General features: G+C 40.4%; 1 protein-coding gene across 2 annotated transcripts in view; it reads left to right on the forward strand.

The window, feature by feature from the left end:
- The first annotated feature begins 291 nt into the window (after positions 1 to 291).
- tln1 (talin 1) overlaps positions 292 to 23380 on the forward strand; it is a 101097-nt gene continuing 78008 nt past the window's right edge. Inside the window, exons 1-2 of one of the 2 annotated variants that reach the window (XM_042509057.1) lie at positions 292 to 467; positions 22915 to 22980. The gene's annotated coding sequence lies outside the window, so the exon portion shown is untranslated. The remainder of the gene's footprint in view (positions 468 to 22914; positions 22981 to 23380) is intronic. The other variant, XM_042509058.1, reaches the window with a different exon arrangement.

Below are 23380 nucleotides of genomic sequence, written 5' to 3' on the forward strand. Positions count from 1 at the left end.
GTTCCCAGAATGTTCTTAAAGGCAGGGGAACATTCTCCATAAGCAAAAAAAAAAAAAAAAAAAAAAAAAAAATGGAACATTATTCGGAATGATAAACATCCTCAAAAGGTTCTTTGAACATTGGATAAAAATGTTTTATTTAACTCATTACAACTTGTAGGTAACATTGGCCGTTGTTGTGGGAAGGTTCCCTGCTGGCTGGCGGAGTGGTGGTGCAGAGCGGCAGTACACTGCAGTGTCCGCGGCAGAGCGACACCGCCCCGCTGCAGGCGACGCGTTCATCCTGGGTGGAGTTTGAGCAGCAGCCCTGCTCAGAGCGGATAGGGAGGGGAACTAAGAAAAAGTCGCTATCTGGCTTTTCCCCTTGCTTAAAACTGCCTGCTGTCGGGAATAATTGAAAAATCTTTCACATTTTTGGGTCTATAAAGTCCGAGGGGCCGCCGGCGAGAGTGGATTCACGCGCTCAGGTCAGACTCAATGTTTCTAACTTTGAAAACTTTCCACCATTCTGGCAGCAAGTCTTTGACGTCACCACACACTCGATGTGGAAACAAGAAAACTTCTTAAAAGTACGCAGACACGGGCCTGTTATAGACGGAGCCCGAAACGCCGAGTACGAGACGAACCACCGGTTAGTTAATGTTAAGACACACACACACAAATACCCACGCACACACACAGAGGAAACTATACGTGCTGTTTAATAACAGCCGCCACACACACGCACACACACAGGTAGACGAAGAAATATGCCTGTCCTTCACATACACATAACTGAATGAAACGTGTATTGTGTCGAGGTTTCAGTGGATCAGGGCGGGAGGCATTTTCAGAGCTGACGGTGTGTGCGTGTGTGTGTGTGTGTGTGTCTGTCTGTGTCTGTGTGTCTGTGTGTTGAGAAATCTTGTGTTCAGTTCCGTATTTTAAAGAGCTGATTGTTGAGCCCACCTCTGCTGACCCACAGCAGACCCTCAGCTCGCATTGTGTGCCAGCTCAGAGCGGCTGACCTGTGACCTTTCATCACTTCTTTTAGCTTGGATCCAGTAAATCTGAGGTCTGGGCGTGTTATTTAGTTAGCACACAAGCAAGAAAGAAAAAGTAGCCTCCGGGTGTAAATTCTTACACCACTGTGATGTGGTGTGCGACACTGTGGAGGAATTTGCATGGAGATGTTTACTCTGAGCTATAAACTTGTGTCAGGAGGAAGCTATAAGGCAGGTTAGAATTTGAAAACAGGCCAAGACCCACAGTAGGTCTGGTATGGGAGGATTCTGAGGCCTAATAGCAGATTGTACAGAGTGTTGCAGGGCGTGCTGCATGCTGGCACATGATGTGACCGCCTCCATGCAATATAAGGACATTTTCACACATGTTCAGAAGCTATCATTCTATGGTCATTCAGGCCTAAACCAACACAAAGATTTAAAATGTCATGCAACAGTCTTTTGACCCAAGATACTGTAATACCACTGTAATAGTTGGAGATGATTAAAGTGTCTGAAAACACTCTTTATCAGAAGCCTGAGCTTATTCAAATGTTTGGAGGTGAATTGGGTCCCAGGTGTGTCAGAGTCAAGTGTCAAGTCAAGGCTCAGGTTCTTCAAGGTGTCTCATTCTTGCATAATAGTTAAGGTAATTGTTTTTGTAACCTATGTCCCTGTGATGATAAAGCCGTTATGCTATAATATGAGTTACTACATGCATAAAACAATATGTGTAGCTGAAATATTCCACCTAATGTATGAAATAGTGAGTATAGTTTGATTACAGTGAGTTCAAATGGGAACTATGCCCGTTTCCAAAATGTAAACATGTTATTTCTATTGCTTTGGAAAGACCAAAAATATTAGTGAACATGAACAAGTTTCTCCTGAATACAAAAACTAATGCTAAAACTTCAGCTTGTGATGTCATTTAGTATAAAGTCTGGATCAGCTTCATAGACAATACATGGTGAATGATGTTCTTGATGGAACTAAGAGCAGCCAGGGGAATGTTCTGAGTACATGGGAACATTTTCTGTTTCACAACTGACAAAACTACAATAAAATAAAGTAGGCTTGGGTGAGATTAAATTTTTCATACTTTCCACAGGCATATAAGGTATGTTAGTGTAAGTGTGCGGCACTAATTCCTTCACCACCATAGTGTGTTACTTACTTTTCAGACTAATAAATACACAATAGAAACACAAGATGTAAAGAAAAGTAATATTCTCACACCTTGTTTTGTTATGTAATGGAGAAATACAACTGTGTACCTTTTGAATTCAACTTTCTCTTGGTCACAGAAGACTGACAAAGCCTTATTGCCTTGTTAACTCACACAAGACACACTTCATTCACACTTGACAGAAACAAAATAAAACTCACCCAAACCATCTTTGTTTCTCTTGCTAGTTATCTAGTTAGTAAGTCCGCTGTTCCAAAAATCAACAGCTCTGGTTTGGTTCAAATAAATCCTTAATTCACCAAGTTAGATATAAAAAACACGTCGTTATACCCCACAGTCTCTCTCTGCCTGCTGGCCGCCAGCTGTTTACAATCCTGTAACTTCTCCCTCCACCACTAGGTGTCACTGTGTCTTTAAGCCCAGCTGCCTGTTGTAACAATAGAGATTGGAGACTGAGCTCTGGTGGTCCATGCTGCGCACTTTATACAATGAGTTAAACAGAAAGAGAAGCACCTGTATTTATGATGGTATTTAAAAACATACCTTTGGGATTTCTAAATACCCTGGTATACCGTAATGCCGTGATATCGCTCAAGCCTAGAATAAAGTTCATTGGAGTATAAAAAAGCAAACAACCATTCTGTGGGTCCATAAAATCAGGCTCCCATCCATTATCTGTGGAGCAGCTCCAGCCTGCACACCCTATGACATCACAAGTTTGAGACTTACTTCTCCAGTTTCTGGCTTTGAGAGCGAGTGGCTCATGTTTGTCAGTGTTGCTTAAAGTTCCCTATAGGCCATGGAAATGACCTATTGGAATTCTTGATTCAGGTGTTAACTGTGGACTGTCTCTGAGTTGTCAGTTGGACAGAAACACAGAGGGGAGTCTGAATCAAACTGTCTTTAAAGACAAACTGAATGAACTAAAAAGGAAATTAGAAACAAAAGCTGCTGGTTTGATTTAAAGTATTATAGTGCTAAATGATAGTAGTTGAACAGCCAAAAATGCATCGTCAACAACTTTGGTAATGGAAAAATTGTATGACACTTTTTAAGTAAAAATGTCAATCACCCATCTGATTACTGTAAATTTGATTGCTTGATGTAGAAAATGTCAGACAATATGCCAAATGCTGCCACAGAGTGTGAAGAGCTACTGTATCATGCTACAGTATTTATTACTGAAGGTGCCAGTGTCCAAACATTTCTGCAACTTCTGCTATGTTTGTATGATTGGTCAGCTGGGTGGATGTGAGAAAGAAAGAGGCTAGGGTTTGAACATCTCTCTGAGGCCCCCCTTTCATTCTTGACACATCTACTCTGTCAATTCTGATCTGTGCAACTATGACTGTCTTTCTGGAGAGACTCTGAAAAGCACTGTTATCTCCATATTTCAATGACAGCGCAGCCTCCCTCTTTTCGTGACTTCCAGCTTTTGTCTCCATCATCAAGTGGAGGTGTTTGGAATAACTTTAAACACCTTTTATTCTCAGATGTGGTCAGATAACACTTTGCACAGACCAGGTCTGTTTGAGGGGTGGGAAGAATGGCATTACAAATGTAGGTGTAGTGACCACATGCATTGCATCACTGCAGAACATATAAAGACTCTCCACAGGAGGCCAGCAAAAACAGGATCTGAAATAAACTTATATAAAGTCATCTTTAAGCAAACACCAAATAAAGATGCTCAGAGAAGTTAAAAACTTGCACCTATAAACTATAAGAGGGGAGGAACGTGAACACCTCGGATGAACCAATTCAAAGAGAAGAGGAGGAGGAACTTAGATCTGGCCTATCTTTGGTCATCTTTATCATCCTACAGAGCTCCAGCAAAACAACGCAGGGTCATGTAGCTCAGGTTTTGCTGCAGGTGGACACAACTTCAACTGACACGGTTCGGGAATAGCCGGTCACATACATACACAGTCCTGGTGGATGACTTACTTACATGTTGTTCAGTGTTTTGGGGTCTGATAAACCTTTTAACACATCAATCTGTTACTCCAACTTGACGTGTATTTCACAGTCTCAGGAGGCAGGTTTCCGTTAACTCTCATATTGCACAAATTAAAATTGCGAATATAAAATATGCCTAATGGTGATCTGATTTAGCTGATTTAAATTAATCTGTTACATTTTGTTGTGTGTCCAAAATGTAAATGTTCTTATTTTCATGGAAGCTCCATGCTCTGTGCTGCAGGACAGAGCTCCACTCGGGTTCACGTGTTTGTGTTCCAGTGCTGCTCACACTCACACCTAAATGTCTCCACTCAATAACTGTTGGGTAAAATGATCATTCCTGTCACTGTGTGTGTGTGTGTGTGTGTGTGTGTGTGTGTGTGTGTGTGTGTGTGTATGTGTGTGTGACAGGCGCAACATCAGTGGCAAAAAAAAGTAAAGAATATCTTAATGTCTCAATTGAAAACTGAACACGTATATACCTACCCAATTAACAAATACTTGAATAGCAGAATATTTTCGTCCAGCCCTAGACAGCACACTGTCTGGGTCAGTACACTTAAAGGGAGTTATAATTACATCTGGTGTTTCCACAGGGAAGATTAAATTAGAGCCTGGAAAATGAATAAAGTTTATGGTACTGGCCAGGATTAGCATCTTCATTTTGTTTTGTTTTTTCATTGAAAATCAAATTAAAAAATGACCATTCCCACTGAAAATGCGACTTATGTCTCAATCATAATATCCGTCAAAATATTTCCAATGTCTTTTTTTTTTTTTGCATATTGCACAGCCCTAGTCAGAATCATCAAAATAACTGAGTGAAATTGAAAAGAATACTTCAACCAACATAAATTATGTATTACTCATTATATTACCTCTAGAGGCTGTCTCTGGTCCCAGCAAAAGCTTTTTATCAAAAGACTTTAGGGAAAGCAGAGCTCCCAACAAAATGGAAGCATCAGTGAACAGACTTCGACTGAGTTTGAATGAAACATATAGCGAACAGGTTCTAAAACATTCAAAAGACATTCTGAGGATTCCTGTGCAATTATCCAGTTGTCTTGTATCCATTGGTGGACTCATAGAAACCCAAACAATGATTTTAGTTGAACTATACCAAAACAAATTAAATTTTGGATTATCCTGCCAAGAAGAAATTTGTTATGTGCATGCGTGCACATAGACACAAAAGAGGCTCCATTAAATGCTCCATTAAATGCTCCTTTAAAACTTTAACTATAGGCTTATTTCCACTGCACAAAAAACCCGCTAACATCGGGCTTTGTATTGCAGTGGGAATGCATACAATCGGCATTCACACCCGGGTTAGATGACTCTGTAGGAGACACGGGTTTTTATTGCCTCTGGCTTTGATCAGCATTGATGGGAATGCAACACCCTGATGAATGTGCTAATTTCAGCTGCTTAACCGGCGAGATGCAGTGATGATGCAATTTTTGTTTTTTGAGGCAGCTCCTCCCTTACAGTCTTATCACAGTATCTTGCTATGACTGCCGTGTGATATAATTCACAGCCATGCTCCAAGTGCAATGCCAAAGTTGTTAACTTTCAATTTTTGTGTGTGTGTACATTTCTCACTTTGTATCATTTTGTGTCCGCTCTCTAAATTCAGAGGTTTTTTGATAACACAGTTTAGTGTACAGAGTGTAGGCCAAGTACTCCATTGCTTCTTTTTTTCCTCAGCAGCAGTTTGTGACTAGTGGGATGGATAATTGATCAGAACAGATCCACTGATGAGAGGAGCACCTGGTGTTCTACTGCACCATATGTGCTGCACTCTGAGAGTTGGGTACAATCAATAACTGAGATGTATATGTATTTCAACAGTGCTCCTAATTAACAGTCCAGCTCCATAAATAGATAATCTGTTTGTGGAAGCAGATGTTTTGGTTGTGGTGGGCAACCACAAGTAAATGAATGTGTGGGAAATCCTGGTTCTTGGGTGAAAAGTGGGTGAATTATTGTTTTCATATTGGAATATGTCTGATAATAATTTAGTCTTGTTTGACAGTCAGGCTATGTCAATTTAATAGTGAACTTTTCCTGTAATTGCAGACAGCCTGGATCAGGTTTGAAGTGAATCTACAGGAATTTTCAAGGACAGTGTGGCCTGTAAAGAGTATGTCATTGAGTTGAACTGTGAGGCTGACTAGTTTCAGTAACAGGACTGCTGATCCACCAGCAGCCACACATGTCCCGCCTGTGGAGTAAGAGCTGTGCTGGGTAGGTGTCAGTGTGTTGTGTCATGGCCCACTCTCACACCAGTTAAGGAAACCTGCTTTTCATTCCAGCATGCTGCAGAGACCCGACAGTGGTGTTTTTGCTCAGCCATATTTGGTCAAGACAACATGTGCTGCCACTCCTCCAGCACCAGAAATCATTTGTTTTAGACTTGAGCCAATTCCCAATCCTGCATCAGATGCCTGGGGAGTTCAGTCAGACCACTGAGACTCTGCACAGATAAAAGCTGCTCCGACTTGTTTCATATGATCTTTGAGATAATATGAAGAAATAAAGTTGTTTGGTGAAGTTAGATACATTTCAGAAGAAGTCATTGTTTCCCTTGTTTGACCTGATTATTGGACTTACAGTGATAAAGTAAAGGAAGCACTGATGATTCCCAAGAAAAATTCGAGGTAAAACCTGCTGAATTTGTGAGAATATGTCCATTTATTCCTGATTATTCATATTGCTGTGAATCCTGGTGATTTATTCTGACCTGTCAGCAGGCTGAAGAGCATTCTGCTTTATTTATTCACTCAGAAACTGGTTGTGGTGGAGAGATCAGTAGAAAACAAGCATTTCATTTCCCTTTTTAAACAAACGTAAATTGTTGTTAAGTAACAAATGAGCTTTCCTTTGATACTGAGACAGTGGCCGCTCACATGCAGGGCTACAGTGTTACAACAAGGACTTATTTGTACGGAACAAAACACTACAGACTTTCATAGTAACATGGCTTCCAGAGCAAGATCCTGCTTAACTTCTACAGAGGAGCAATAGAAAGCATACTGACTGGAAACATCACAAACTGGCATTGTTTGTGCCAGGACAGTAAGGTTCTACAGCGGGTGATTAAAACTGCCCAGAAAATCACTGGTTCCCATCTACAGAGCATCAGTGACCTCGCTGCAGTGAGGTGTTTGCACAGAGCCCAAAGGCTACTGAAAGACAGCAGCCGCCCCAGCCACAGTCTGTTCATCCTGCTGCCATTTGGAGGTATCCACTGCAGAACCACCAGACTACAGAGTGACCGCTTTACCCTGGCTGTGAGACTCCTCAACTCCTTCTGCGACACCAAAAAGATGTAGCAGGATTTAGGATCAACTTAAATTTAATTTCTTCTTAAACCACGTGAAAAATGACAATAAATCTAGCTTGTATCTTCAAACTTGAAGTGCTGAGCAGCCACTTTTAGTCAGTCAGCACCAGAGAAATACAGTCCAGAGTGTGTTCTAGAGGGCCGGAGAAAGGGATGGTGTTTCCTGAACCCAACCAGCTGTTGGAAGTCTCTGCTGTGAACTCTACAAACTAACAACCAGGGCTGTAAATCGCAAGTTACATTACAATGCCATATTATATTGATTCTTTGGACAGTAATACCATTGTTGATATGACAAAGTCTTTGATTCTGACTGGATTTGATTCAGTTCAGGGGCCCGTGATTGATATGAGTCAATATAAGTTAATATCCCCACTGTCTTTTTCTTGGCTGCTTGTCATTGTCTACCTGCTGTGAGGCTGCTGGCACAATTTAGGAGGGGTTGACGCGGACATGGAAATTTTAAAGTAAAGGGGTTCCTAAAGATGCCAAAATGTAGCGGCTGTGGCTCAGAGGTAAAGTGGGCTGTCCTCTTATCAGAAGGTTAGCGATTTGATCCCCGGCTCCCCCAACCAAGTATCATTGAGCAACATACTGAGCCCCTAATTGCTCTTGATGGCTTTCCATCAGTGTGTGTGTGTGTTTATGATGGTATAAAAACTGAGTAGCAGGTGGCACCTTGTATAGTAGCTATGGCCACTTGTGTGTGTAAATAGGTGAATGAAAGTGTAAAAGTGCTTTAATTGATCAAACAACTCGAAAACACAAGTTTACCATTCCAGCATGCATTGATGAAACTGTGGAATTTTAAATTAGGATAGAACTATGTCCAATACAAGAATGTCTGCTGGGTTGAATTCACAACAACAGAGTGATGGGTCAAAACAAAGTTTGTAATCTCCAGTTTTAACAGGGGATTGCGGGACATGTGCAGGAGCATCGTGCATTCACTTGGGGGAAAAAATGCCTGGATTTTCTGAATTAACAAGATCTTAGAATTCTGAAAAGCAGCAGAATCTTAAGAACCTTAAGTGAATCCATTACGCCTCTGTAGTCATGTCCCCATCACTGTCAAAATCCTCATTCAGGGAGCAGCAGGGGTCTGATTCTCAACGGGGAAATTCAGTTGTTGCAGCACAAAGATTGCAATGATAGGACAGATCATAGAAAAAGTAAAACAATAAATAGTAAGAGGCAAAACCCCAGAAAAAGGAACTAACAGTACTCAGTGTTTGTCTGCATGAACATAGGGATGTAATATAAATATAAACATGTCCAGCCCTGCTCAGCCAAGTGTGTCTCTGCAGCCTAGAGCTCACCTGGCACTGCTGTCACAGATAAAGGAAACCCCCCCTGTTCTTGGGGTGAACTACTGTTCACTGCCCATGGTATCCAATCAATGTAGTCTGAGATGGCTAAGAAGAAAAGCCAGATCTTGATGATAGATAGTTGCTTAAATAAGTCTTGAGCATTGCTGTTGCATTGAGAGCTGATATTACTAGGCAGTGACACAAACCCACATGCACCACTGCATCACTGTGGATGTCCTCATTTTAATTCAGACGTAAACACTGCATGTGATTTGATTCTAGTCTCAGCAGGTGATGTGGACATCCATTGACATGTAAGCAAAGTATACAGTGTACGATTTCAGCCCGTTTTTGACCTGATTTTTGAGCTGCACTCATTTTAGAGTCAGGCCGAATTTCAGCTCTGTCGGGCATCGTTTGACGTGCATTTGAACAGGAGGGAATGAGTTTCGATCATCTGCTCCCGAATGGCCGTCAGATGAAGATTAATTTTTGACATGTCAGAAATTTTGGTCAGCTGACTGGGGCTCTCGAACAGTTCAAGCAGAGCCATGAGTCGATTCCCCAACATCAGTGTAGTATTTTTCTCATTGTGCCTGCATGAAGTGACAAACAGAGCATCTGAAAACACCATGGCAACAGGCCGCTGGGAGGAAAATGCACAAGGAATATCAACTAACATTAGCTATCAAGTAAAGAACAGTAAAAGTAGCTAGCTTGGCTGAAGCTCTTTCTGCAAAATAGACAAGCCATACTGTCCACATCTTCCAAGCCATGTAAGAGTCCATATGTGCCGGTGCCTCTTTTTCTTGGAGGTTTTGAAACACAGGATTGCACAGATTAACAAGGCAGTACGCTTTAACCTCGTTAGCATTGCTGCTAATAGAGTGGTGAAGGGATGACATATTTTTATAGGCCAACCAGGAAGTAAGCATCGCACTGGTGCCCTCATCAAAAACCTTATGGGATTTTTGAATGGGATTTTCGGGTATTGCCAAAAATAAGCTCTGTGACGAACACAAATTCATGAGACTTACACATTTTGTTAAGCGTGATAATCTTCACAGATGAACACCACATTTGTGTGTTTTGAGGCGTAAATTAAATTACCAGAAGCAAAAAGCTATTTTTAGGCTATACACAAACTACATCACGGTTGCACGTATTAAACGTCACCACTACAAACACTGTAACAACACGTTAAAAATATATATGAACATATATTATGAAAATATTAGAAACAGATGTATGCACAAGTTCGAGGGTGGGAAGTGGGTTTAATGAGTTTTTATGTCCGCTGTGACGTGACGTCTAATGTCCCCGACAAACACTGTAGTCCCATTTAGCCACTTATTAGCGACCGCCTTTTTAAAGATGAGTGAAACCTTAAAAGTTTAAAAAATCATGTTAACGTGTATTACATATTGCAGAACAAAACGTCTAAATATCTTAAGCCTGTGCTAACCACAGACCTTATTTAGGGCATTTTACAGAAAACCCATTTAAAAAAGCCACAGACTTTAAGACGAGGGAACCGGGAGTGCTAAGAGGCTAATGGACTTCCGTGTTTTAGGACTCATTACTTCACCACTCTATACCCATGCTCTATACCTGCCTTGGAGCTTTCAAGCTAATCTTTTTTGACAATTGTCAATAATCAGAAGAGTTTGGCTTTACATCACAGACAATAACTCGTACAATATGAGTTTGAATTAAACAACATTTCTAAAATTGTACGGTGTATACCCACTTTTAGAGCTCCTCTCCTCTCCAGAGATATGCATCCATTATAATGTCTGCTTTGCTATAGAACACCTCAATGCTACCTTGCAGGTCCACTGACAGTCCCTGTCCAATCACGGGTCCATCAGTTCCACTTCCAGTTTAAATTCTAATAAAGCAGCATCATTTTGTCCTTCAAAATTAGTGGACTATAAAGCAGTATAGGACAGAGCTTTTTTATTATGCCATTGCATCAGTGACAGCCATGGCCAGAGACATTATGCTACATGAGGAGACAAGTTTTGAATTTGAAGAACACCAAAGAATGCATGAATGTCATGTCATCAATTTTAGATCTTGTTTTAGAATAATTATAATGATTGGATCATTACATTTCAGGACTAAAGAAACAACTGTTATTTGATAACTCTCGTTATAAGTTACGTTACAATTTATTGAATTTATTGAAACTACTGATGATCATTTCAGCCATTATTCAAGCGATGAAGTAATGTTTCCAGCAACTCAAATATGCAGACTTACTGCTGTCCCTTTTAATAATTTTAATTCTTTTGATTTATTAAATTGATTAAAAAAACAATTAAGAGAAAATATAAGAGGAATTTAAGAGAATGTTTCCGCTTGAAGCCCAGTATTGTAGGGAAGTGTGTGAGGTATTCATATTTTTGAATTTGTAGCCTCTCTGCATTAACATCCATATTTGAAGAATTGTCTACTACCATGGCTACAGCTTTGTGTTGGAATTAGCTCTTTTGGCCAATCATGTGAACGCATACAAGGAATTTGACTTTGGGTGGTTCTATTAATCCACCCTCTTCACTTCCTGTCCGTGGATGACCACCAGGACAGAGGCCTCCTGTATTTCTGGTTGTCCACCATCAGCTCAGTGATTTTGCTGATATTGAGCATCAGGTGTTTGTTGTTGTGATGAAGCTTTCTATCACTCTTCTGAGAAAATAGTATCTAGCTGAAGACAACTTGTTTTTCCCTGGAAATTATCATTATTACATTATTGTTACTATTTTATTATGTATTAATATAGGGATAACTTTCATTTTGCAACCCACTATTACTAGGCTTGTACGATATATAATATTTCATACCTTCATACCTTCCTGAAATTTAATGAGGATATACCAAATATGACGATATAAGTGTGTGGCACTGTGGTTGGCAAGCTGTGCACCACATACAATGAGTTTAATAGAAAAAGGAGCACCTGTATTTATGACCATACCCTGGTATGCTGAAATACCGTGATATCACCCAAGCCTGCTCAATACCCTTTTAAAAAAATTCTTCTCTCCAAGATTTAAGTCTTGAAAGACATGTATGGAAACTATAACTTGACTGGTTGGCAGATGCGTACAATGTGGAGGTGGTAATTCTAGTTAAAGATGGAAAAATACAACAATATCACACAAAGAGTATCAGGTCTCCATTCAGCAAACTCAGTATGAGTGCTGTGAGAATGAGTGAATAGTTAATGCTTTCAAGTTTCTACAATAATGGTAGTTTTTTCTAAAGACTAAGAAATGCTACTAATAACAATCATCCAGGTCATGTCAGTGTTTCGGTTTCAATGTTAAAATACATGTAAACAGGAAATGGCATTTTTAGTCAACAGTTCAAACAACCTTGTTTAGCTGACTTCCTCTCTGTTGGTAACAGTCTCAAATAGTAGATGAGATGTTATCTTCCCTTTGCCACAGAGTTTCTCCCTCCTCACATTCCTGTATTCCACTGGGATTGGCTGCATTTAGTTCTTGTGCAGGCTGCCAGTGACATAAGGCTGAATAAAGCCTCTCTTCTTTCTTCTCTCCCTCTGTCTCTCTGTGTCTGTGCTCTGATGCTGGTATTCCAGAGGAATGCACGCTTGAATTCCTGTGCAGGGCTGGAGGCAGCAGAGCAACTCTGCAGTCTGCTGCTCATGTTGCTCTGCTAAATATGTCCCAGACCGAATCTAAAAGATAAGGAAAGACCTGGACCAGACTATACACAACCTGTGTGCAGATTCACGGCTAAAACTGTGTGTACGCACAAAGACAGAAATATGCGTATGCATTCTTTCTGTCAGATTAAATCTGTTTTATAAATCTCAGTCATTGTGGATCAGGCCTCATGTGCCTCAGTCCCACTCCCACAGGAAGATGGAGACACAAACTTAAGCAGTGTTTGCATATTAATACTTGTGCGTGCTCCATTACTCATTAGATCTGTCAATAACAGGAGGAGGAACAGCAAAGAAGAAAAATGCACTGTCACTGATTGTGTTGCATCTGCGAGGATCTCCAACAGCACCACAGCAGCTGTCATTATGTGAGACTGTTACACATGGCTGTGACTATTCATATTGCCCATACCAATAGTTCATAACATGCACCTGTAAGCCAACATCACACTGAGATCCCAGTCATTGTTATGATTCATTCAGTTATTTAAAAATACTGCTGCAAGTGGTGATTCCAGTGCTCAAGCCAGTATGGATCAGTAAAACTTGAAAGCTGCAAACGATCAAAACCTTTGACAGTTTCTGATATGTGCATTCAGGAAAAATCATCTGAAATTTAAACATCTGCTGCCACAAATAGATTTTCTAGCTTTATCAAAATATACCGTGCCATTATTCATTGCACCACACTTTCATACAATTGTCACCAACAGAGGAGCAGAATGCCAGGCGCCTTAAAACTTAAACTCAAACTTTGCATTCACTCACTCTGCTCTCTGCCTCTCCTCTCATCCATTATTCTCCTTGACCAGCTCAACTGATCAGTTATCTATGCCGCGACTCAAACTGCTGCTGTGGGATAAAAAGAACTCATAATGAGTTTTGCGTGCATTCACAGACCCTCAAAAACATACAAATTTAGAGAGGGGGCACAGGATGATGAAAAAGGGACACATGATTAGACAGCCCCCCACATGTCAATGCAGACTGACTTACAGTGTCAGGGCTGTGGCCTCTCCAAAATTGAATTGTTATTTATAGTGCCCCCAGGAGTAAGAATTTCTTCAGATTTGGCACTCACGGTCACCTTGACTCAACAATGAACTGATTAGATTTTACTACTCAAAGGTCAAAGGTCACTGCAACCTCATATGTCTCATTCTCATGAGCGCAATATCTCAAGAGGGATTGGGGGAAATTTCTTCATATTTGCCACAAATATCCTCTTGGACTCAACAATGAATTCATTAGAATTCGTTGATGAAGTTTTGACATTTTCAAAAGATGAAAAAAATTTTCAAAAGTCAACTTTACTGTGGCATCTTAATGTTCTGCAAAAACACTTTTCTGGCCATTGCTCAACATCATATCTCACGAACAGAAGGGGAAACATTTGGTCAGATTCTGAATAAGTTACTCTAATCTGTAAACTGTGTTGATTGTAGAGATCTTCTGTGCTGCCGGGGGAAGATGTGTGTGAATCATTCATGTATTCACTGATATGGATGTAATCTGTAACTATATTTTGATACATGCATACAACTGCAAGGTGGTAATTCTTGTTTATTTTAGTGTGTCCCTCTTTTGGCAAGATAAAGGCCATGAGGAATTTAAAATGATAAATGTAACTGACCCAGGCCAGCTCCCTGGCTGTGAACATTTCACACTTGGGGATCCATTAGACTGATGAGAATGAAAATCCTTGTGCATTTTTCTTTACCTGGCCACTGTGGTGAGCCCATCCGGTGGTTTTGACGCTGTGGCAGCAAGTAAACACAGCTGCAGCTAATATCAGCATCAGCAGATGCTCCAGTTTGATTTAGATGTGTCAGATAGCGTGCACTGTAATGAGGACCACTGTCAGTCATCTCCTGTTGTCCTCTGCTCATCACATGGAGCTTGCTCTGCCTTGTGTCTGCTCATCTTTGACACATTTGTGAAAAGACTTCCTCTGGCAGTGAATAATACTACACTGACCAATTATTATTTTTTAAAAAGATGTGTTGTAACAGCTCCCTTCATGAAACAATCAGTTCAGTTATCAGGGCCCGCAGCAGCAACATATCTCATGACTTTCTACTGCTGCAGTGGCCTGTGACACCAATGCACAACTTGGAAAGTGAAATGAGACCCAAAACTGTTTTACTAAATCTGACAGCATTTAAAGCAGAGAAGAAGCCTAATACAAAGCCTGCTGTTGTTGATGGTGCAGGCTGTGCATTGACTGTGACTCACAGTGTGCTGCAGCGGTGCAGACAGCAGGGCCGCTGCTGCTGAAGGCCGTCATCACACAGGATGTTAGAGTGTGCCTGAGAACAGACACATTGAGCTCTTTGGTTGCAGAGCGCTGTATGAACTTTGCAGCACTGTGAACTCGTGGTCAACCCGTCTTCACCACAGCTTCTTGTACTTCTGCTGCACTGCGCGACTGTCAAGCTCCAATATGCTCAGTGAGAGGAGAAGACAGGTGTCAGCACACAGTGTGACAAAAGTTATTTTTACATGTTAGAGAGCAACTTTTTTTCTTCAGGAAAACTTTTGAATGAAAGATTTTCACGAAAACTACAGTGCTAGTTGGGTATAAATTTTTAAACCAAGTACTTCTTTCACTCCTGGTGATTCACTACCTACTTCACTGAGGACCAGTTTGAGATATACTTTGTTTTTTGTCGAGCTACGGTTATAGCTCCATCATACCATTTGATTGGACTACCATCCTTTTCCCAGTATTCAAGCATTTGGTGAAATCTATTTATTGACAGAAGTATGCCCCACTCCTCCACGCCAGGTGGAGATATGTCCCCTTTCAGGGATCATTGGATCTTATTTCACTTGACCAATTACGTCACATACCAAACAAGTTAGCAAGTGGCAATGGGTTGCATGTTGAACAGTGAAAACATGGATAACTTCTCAGCACTGTAAATTTCGTATGTACTCTATCTTTTGCCTTTTTTTTCCCACTTTCGTCTATGAATTTATACTGTTTGACTTCCAGGTCAAAACCCTGGGCAGGGACTATGGAGCATGTGCAGACCACCTAGGTCAGTTCAGGTCCAGTTGAGGAATAAATAAAAGAGTAAATTGACCCTCAACCACAATATGTAGGTGTATTAGTCTGACTTCAAGAAATTCTTCTTAGAACAAAGTTTTTTAAAAGTCAGTTTTAGTTGCAATAAGTTACAATAATTTGACCTTTTCTAACATCATGAAAACTTACTGACTGTATCCATACTCTGCTTGTGCTTTCTTAATGCCTGTGTGTCCCTTTGCATCATTCTGTGTCTTCTCTATAAATTCAGAGGTTTTTGGGAGTCTATCAGTGCAGTGCAGGTGGAGCTCTACTCTACTCTCTATAGGCTTTAATTCATAAGACAGACTTAGCGTGAAAGGGGGAGACCTGCAGTAGAGAGTTGAGGCTGGAGTTGAACCCACGGCCACTGCAGCCATCTGTAGATGGGGTGCCCGCTCTACCCACTGACCTGCTGGGCATCTGGTCTTCCATTTTTAAACTAATTGATCTGTCAGTCCATTCAGGTGATCAAATCAAGTGATTTAGAGAAGCAGCTGCTGCAGAGGCAAGTTAGACCCAGTTTAGAGCCAGCACAATGAATAGTTAAGTTGCGCTGTCTGTGACAACAGTATGCTCAGAGTGTGGTGCAATGAATACTGCACAATAAATGTTCTGATAGTGTTAGAAAATCTATTTGTGGTGGCAGTGGTGGTTTGTGGTGCCAGAAATAAATGAAGGTGTGGGAGCCCTGCAAGTCAAATGTGCTGGACTCACAATGTGCAACCTCACAAAACATTTTTTTGGCCATGACTTAAGACTTCATATGATAATTATGACAAGATATTACATATATGAGAATAAAAGAGAATACAATTATGAAGGGATGACATTTTATATCCAAAAGTTGAACTCGAATGTAACATCATAATGTTCAACAAAAAGACTTCTCTCTCTATCACTGGGTGTCACAGCTCAGGAACAGAAGGGGAGACATTCGATCAGATACTGAATTGGTAAATATGTTAATTTAGAAACTGTGCTGATTGTAGAGATCTTCTCTGCTGCCGGGGGAAAATGTGTTTGAGGCATCCATGCTTTGCCAGAAAATAGAGAATAGCTTTTATTAAATTCCTTCAAAGTCTTGACTACATATATTTTATGAGTCTGGACAGACATGGATAAAAATTGCAAATTAACAGGTTGCGGGAGGCATATAACACAGAGGCAGTGATTTCACTTTTCTGTGTGTTTTGGGTATTTTTGCCTCTGAAAGACACAGGAGTCAGCGTGAAGGTGACAGGACAAGATGTGAGAGGAGGATGACATGCAACAAAGGAGCCCTGCTGAACTCAGACTGGAGATGTTGTGACATGAGGCTTAAACCTTTAGGCTAAGACCTGGGCCTATCCTATTGATCAATAGCGGCAGTCGAGGTTAATTGTTATGGATCTGTGTTTGCTTAAATAAAGCTGATCAAATCCAGATTCATTTTTTACCTCAGCCTGCCAGCTCTCTCTTTACAGCAGCATAGCATACTGCGCAAGCATTTTGTTCCATATGTCGGTGAAAAATGGTGTGTGAATGTGAAAACTAGTTTGCCTGTGCTGGTGATCGACTGTCTCTGACACACAAAAGTACAGAGGGTCAGGCCCATGAAGTACTTGTACACCATCCAGGTTTGAACCTCACTACAGCAGACTTACACACACACACACACACACACACACACACACACACACACACACTGTGAGAAGCAGCGCTGAAGGGGGGCGGAGCTCAGCAGGTGGAAAAGTTTACTGCAAGTGATGCCTCCTGATGGAGCTGGGGGAGCAACTCAGCACTGACAGTATGTTCACAAGTTAGGGATCTCGCTTACTTTGTCTCTGGAGACCCGGGAGTCAAATAGTTAAACCATCACATATTTGGGCTGTTTTGGCTCATTAGTGTAAGTTTCTGTAGTTGTAGGAAGAAGAGGGGATGCATTTCTCAGCAGGTAATAAGGTACTCCTCTGCCAAATAATGCACGTGCACTGTAATGTTATTTCAAGAGATTTATGAATCAGCTGGTTATATCAACCCATATTTTGGGCAATTTTCCTAATTTTCAAACCTCAGTAAACATTGTAAAGAATAACAAGCTTTTGCCATCAAATGTAGTGCAAGATTAATTAACCTGACAAATTTGAGACCAGTCGTATTAAGGAAATGCTGCTTCTACTGAGTCCAGTAAAACTTTGATGACTCTAAATGTTTATTAGGTACAGACTTCAGATTATGTATCATTACTGATGCACCCCTCAGAAAATTCTTTTTTCTTTTTTTGAACAGTACTTTGCATTAGAAATCATTACAATATCTGCCACTTTCGCTTTAAATGTGCATGTTCCCACAGTGATGTCTCACATGCTGATATATTTGATCCAGATAGAAGCATATCTGTTTTGTGGGTTGGGAGAGTGACAGACGTCAGAAATGGTCCTTTACAGAACAAAGAATGGAGAATGGAAATTAGGCTGGGCCCTCAAGTATTGATTATTTCCTAATAAAAATCAATCTGATGAGTATTTTCTCATATTTTGCCGAAGCTGAAGAGAATGCCAACCGATGGCTTATTTTGTTTGAAAAACACATGCATGTTCTGTACATGTACCATACACTGTAGGCATTGGTGAATGAAATGTGAATGTTTACAGTAGAGGCTGTGTGCAGAGGACCTTCAGTATCACATGCTTTACATATCAATGCCCTGGAGAGCAGTTGTAACATAAGTTGTTCTGGCATATAAAGATAAGAAGTTATTAGTAGTATTCCTCTGGTTGTTTGCAGATAGTTCCAGCAAAGCTCTGACACAGAGTCTGGACTGACAGACGTGAGATAGAGACTGACATGTATGGTATCTGACTGCTGACAGAGCAGGCAGGAAGGATGACGGTTGACTGCTGTCACTGGACTGGACTGACAGGAAGTGAAGACGGCTAAAGAAAGTCTCTAAGCACTAAAGTTGTTGGTAAATTTGATGCTTAATATCCATTTTGTTACTGAGCACAGTTTGACTCACATTGGACACAAAGCAACAGTTAATCCAATCGAGGTGATTTAAACTGCTTCAGAAAAAAAAACCCAAGTTGGAAAGGATAGGACTGATCCTGTAGTGTGTCAGTGAGCTCTGTCTGTGAACCAGCATGGAGAGAAGTTCAAGCAGCGCAGACATCCAAAAGTGATTAAAAACTTGCTGCTCTACAAAGCAAAAACAGATATCAAAGAATACATAAAGTCTGCACAGTAGTAAATGCTCCCATGAAAGTTTATTCCTCAGTCTGAGGAAGGGCTACTGCCTGAAACGTTACACGTGTGGAGGTAATTGAATAAACTTTCATGGGAGCATTTACTACTGTGCAGACTTTATGTATTCTTGTGAACCAGCATGGACAATACCAGGCCAGTGGGACACATACATGAGATGTGCCCATTGCTCATCATCATAAGCTACATCCTCCTGTGTTTGTGTTCATTCAGTAATGTGTGTACATGGATGCGAGTGTTGAGTGTTAAGTATAGTTTTAAGGTGTAACTGTGAGTTGGAGTGTAGACCTTCAGGTTGTGACCCCATTATGCCCTCACTTATACAGTCCAAAGCATCAATGGCTGAGGTGTTGTTGCCAGATTTTCAAAACTCTTAGATATCAGCCTCATAAGTCCAGCATTGGTCGGCCACAAGTGACTAATATTCAGTTATGTGTCAAAGTCATAGTCACCTAAAAATGTCCTGGTAAAATGCAAACTCCAAATCAGGCAAAAAAAAGAGAAGTTCTTTTTTATGTTCACCCCATTTTAGAAGCAGCTGGTTGTGCCAGCACAGTTCAAGAAGCTTAAATGTCCAAAAACATATATCAAAGGTTTATCCAACTTAAAAAATCCTTCAACTAATACTACAATGATAATATTTTGTGTAGATAATTTGAACATTTTGAGTGGACAAACTTAACAAATCTTGTTCATTTAACAATTCTTTATATAGATCAGCCAGAGTCGTTAGACTAGACTAGACAGTTGTATTTATTATCCCTCTGGGCCTGTGAAAACTGTGTCTGGAGGCATTATGTTTTCCGTTTTTCCATCCATCCGTCCATCCGTCCTTCCGTCCTTCCGTCCTTCCGTCTGTCCATCCATCACATTCTAGTGAATGTGATCTCTCTGCAATGCCTTGGGGAAATTTCTACAAATTTTTCACAAATGTCCACTTTTTGGCGGCCAGAGGTCAAATGTCACTGTGACCTTGTGTCAGTCTTAGTCTCATGAATGCCACAACTCAAGAATACCTTGAGGTAATTTCTCAAACTATAGGATAAGGAGTCAAAGGTCAAGGTCGGCCTCATCTTTTTGACCATAATTCAGCTAATTATGACAACATTTCACACAGAATTTGGTGGTCAAAGGTCAAGTTGACCTTTTCTTTTTAAAGATTTTTTTTGGGCTTTTATACGCCTTTAATTGATAGGACTGTGTGAGTGTGAAAGGGGTAGAGAGAGAGGGGAAGACATGCAGCAAAGGGCCGAGGCCGGACTCGAACCCGCGGCCACTGCCGCGAGGACACAGCCTCTGCACATGGGGCGCCTCTATCCACTGAGCCACTAGGTGCCCCACAAAACATGTTTTGACCATAACTGAAGAATACATGCACTAATTATGACAGAAGTTCACAGAAAGGTCTAATGGGATAAAATTATTAAGTGAGATGAGAAAAGTGAGATGAGATGACGCATCTCATCTGAGACACATGTAGAAACAGACACATGATTTGCTGGACAACCTAATGGCACTTAAGCACTTTTTATCCTTATTTATGCCAGAGCAGAATATAAATTGTTATTTTCACAGTGTACATGCTCATAAAAAGACTTATGTTGTGTAACAAAATGCTAAATACATTGATAAGATGTTTTCTTGGTGATTTCCTGCCAAACTGATAGTGATTGGCTGCTGTGGACTTTGGTGCACTCTTCCTCATTTTTCAGTAATTACTGTTGCGACTCTGCACTTCCTCTTTCAGGGAGGGCGGAGTGGGATGCAGTCGCAGTAGTTTTTCTGCAGTCTCCAGAATTTCTCTCAGTCTTTGGAAGAATACTAAGCACTCTGGAAGAATGGGAGGGTTCAGTTGCTTCGACTGTTTAGTCCTAATAAATAATATTTTTTAAATAATAACTTTTAATTAAACACTGTAATTTAGGGACTTGAATAAGTTTAAGATATCCCCCCTCTTATCTTTCCTTAAGCCAAACACAGTGTCTTTACATTGACTGCAGACAGGATACTGTGCTCCCAGCTGAATCAGAGCTGGGAGTTTGCACATACAGAAGCTCAAATGCCCTTTTAAGGCATTGAGCAGCTTTTAAAAAACAGGAAATGACATCAGGACCTCAGAGTGGGATCTCACAGAACCCTGTCATTCCAGAGTAGAAGAGAGATGAAGCCACAGACAATGACCCCCACCCCACCCCCCTCTATAAAGCAGATGTTAGTTTATGTATGACTGAGGACAGCCACACAGCGACCAACAGAGCGAGGCAAGAGGCCCTGTCCTGTATCAGCATCGACTGACAGATGTCAGGGCTTATACTGATTATTAGTAAACAAAGAGCCTGATTACAGATATTTGGAACCGATGTACATTTGCAGTAAAACAAAACTTTATGATCAAAACATTTTTAAACTCCATCACAAAAGTTTGAACGCCTTTAAACACATTTTTATGAAATGCTGCAAAAGTGGACATTTCATCATGACCCTATTAAAAAGCCATTGCTCTTCCTACGATGACACTCTCTTGGCATGTACAGCACTCTGCCCTTCCCGTGGTTGGCTGAGTGTAATATTCTATACTGCACCTTCAGACTTGTTTTTTTACTGCATTCATCAAGAAAGAGTTGTAAAAATGCTGAATATCACAGGCGATAATCTCTCCTGTCATCAGCATGCTGTGCTGACTGACAGTGAGCTGTGCATGTTGCAGCCAGAGGCCTGACATGCTTTAAACATGTTGCAGCAGAGAGATCCAGAGTCAGCCGGAAAACACTTGCAAGACCTTTATGTCAAATAACTTAGATTCCGATTGGAGTAATTTTGCAGAAAACAATGACACCTGGAATGGTTGGAAGAATCTTTAATTTTTTGAAGATGAGTGACCTTTCCTACGAACTTTACTCATCGAGTTTCTAAACAGGTAATGGAAAGTGCAAAGGCATGTTTGAAAGTTCAGTAAAGCTCCTAAATGAATCTCTCATTCACATAACTATTCAGATCCTTTGCTATAACACTCTAAATATAACTAAACCTAACTCTAACAGAGAAAGTTCAATAAGTATTTCACCTTTGGAAAGATGGTCTGAACTGGACAATCACTGCAGTACAAGGACACAAATATGTTTGAAATTGAGAAGCGAAAACAGAGAAAAAGGACTGTGGCATTTGCTTTTTCTCAGGTGGAAGAAAACCTACAACTACCAGAATATATTCTGCATTGCACTACACTTACCCAATAATTGCTCCCAAAAACAATGTGGGGGTCAACAGTTAACAAGCGATTGCTTATTACAGTGAAACAGGACACAGTGATAGAATCTCAGTTTATATCTGATCTGTAGTGCTCAGTTTTAATGTTTGATCTAAATGCATGTTTTCAAAATTCAGGAAACAGTATGGCACCCACAAACTCTTGTGTTACTGCTGAACAGGGCACTAAAATGCGTGTGAAAACATCTGAGGAGAAGAATAGCAATACAGTTACAGAATCTGGGTTTATATCTATTACAGTCTGTGTATTTGATCAGTGCTGCCTACTTTTACTGTTTGATCTTAGTTTGAGAAAGAGAGAGAGAGGGGGGAAGTGCGAGTCTGTGTATGTACCCACTGTTACAATCTTTGTATCTGGGGTGGTGGCAAAGACAAAAAATGAGAAATTACAATCTGTAATTCAGGCAGCAGCCCAAGAGCTGGCAAAAAGTGGCCAGAAAATGAGCAGGGAGATCTGAGTGCTGGCAAGACGGATGTTTAACACCATTTATTGAAACATATTGCACATATTAAGATACAAAGCTGGTTGAAATCTGCAAAGGGTCCATTGAAGAAGTGAATAAAAAAAAAAAAACAACAACAACTAGTGCTTTAAGTTGGAGATTCTAAGTGTTTCTCCTGTAGCATTCTGACAGAAACAGCGGCCATCTTTTGGCACAGTTATATGGGGCTTTGTAACATTTGTAAATTCTCGCAAGTAAAGTTGTATTGGTTGAATTTGCTTGAAATCTTGAAACTGACAAAATGATGGAGGATCTGATTGTGTTTGGATGGGTTGAAAATGTAAGCGTATATATCATGTGTGTAAAAACTGTTAACTGAACCTGGAGCGTTTCCTCTTCTGCAGCCAGAGAGAAGAGTTCATCAGCTGACTTGGCAGGAGGGCTGTCACTAAAACACCACTTTACTTCAGGTATTTACCTCTCTCACCTTCTTTTTTTAAAGACATTGATGGGCCTGTTGTAATATTACACACACTGGTATCAATCTGCACACAAAATGTGCTTTTCAAAATCAAACTCTTAAAAAATGTTATACATTAATATGATTTTCTACTTTCATTAAATATTGTCATTAATTATTTTCTCCATATGCCAAATATGGTAAAAATGACATCATCAAGTGGAAAATAGTAACAATGAGAAATTCCAAGTCAAAAGCCCAGAATGACACCCAAAAATAATACAAGTTGTGTTTTTATGTTTTGATGCCTATAGGATCAAAAATTGCAGTTTGAATGCAGTTTTTGACCTTAACAGTCTAATTTTAGCAATTTAGTTTCCACAGTGTATTTTAGGCTCATTGCAGGAGCT

Source organism: Plectropomus leopardus, chromosome 20, assembly GCF_008729295.1.
Source record: "Plectropomus leopardus isolate mb chromosome 20, YSFRI_Pleo_2.0, whole genome shotgun sequence".
NCBI classification, from domain to species: domain Eukaryota; kingdom Metazoa; phylum Chordata; class Actinopteri; order Perciformes; family Serranidae; genus Plectropomus; species Plectropomus leopardus.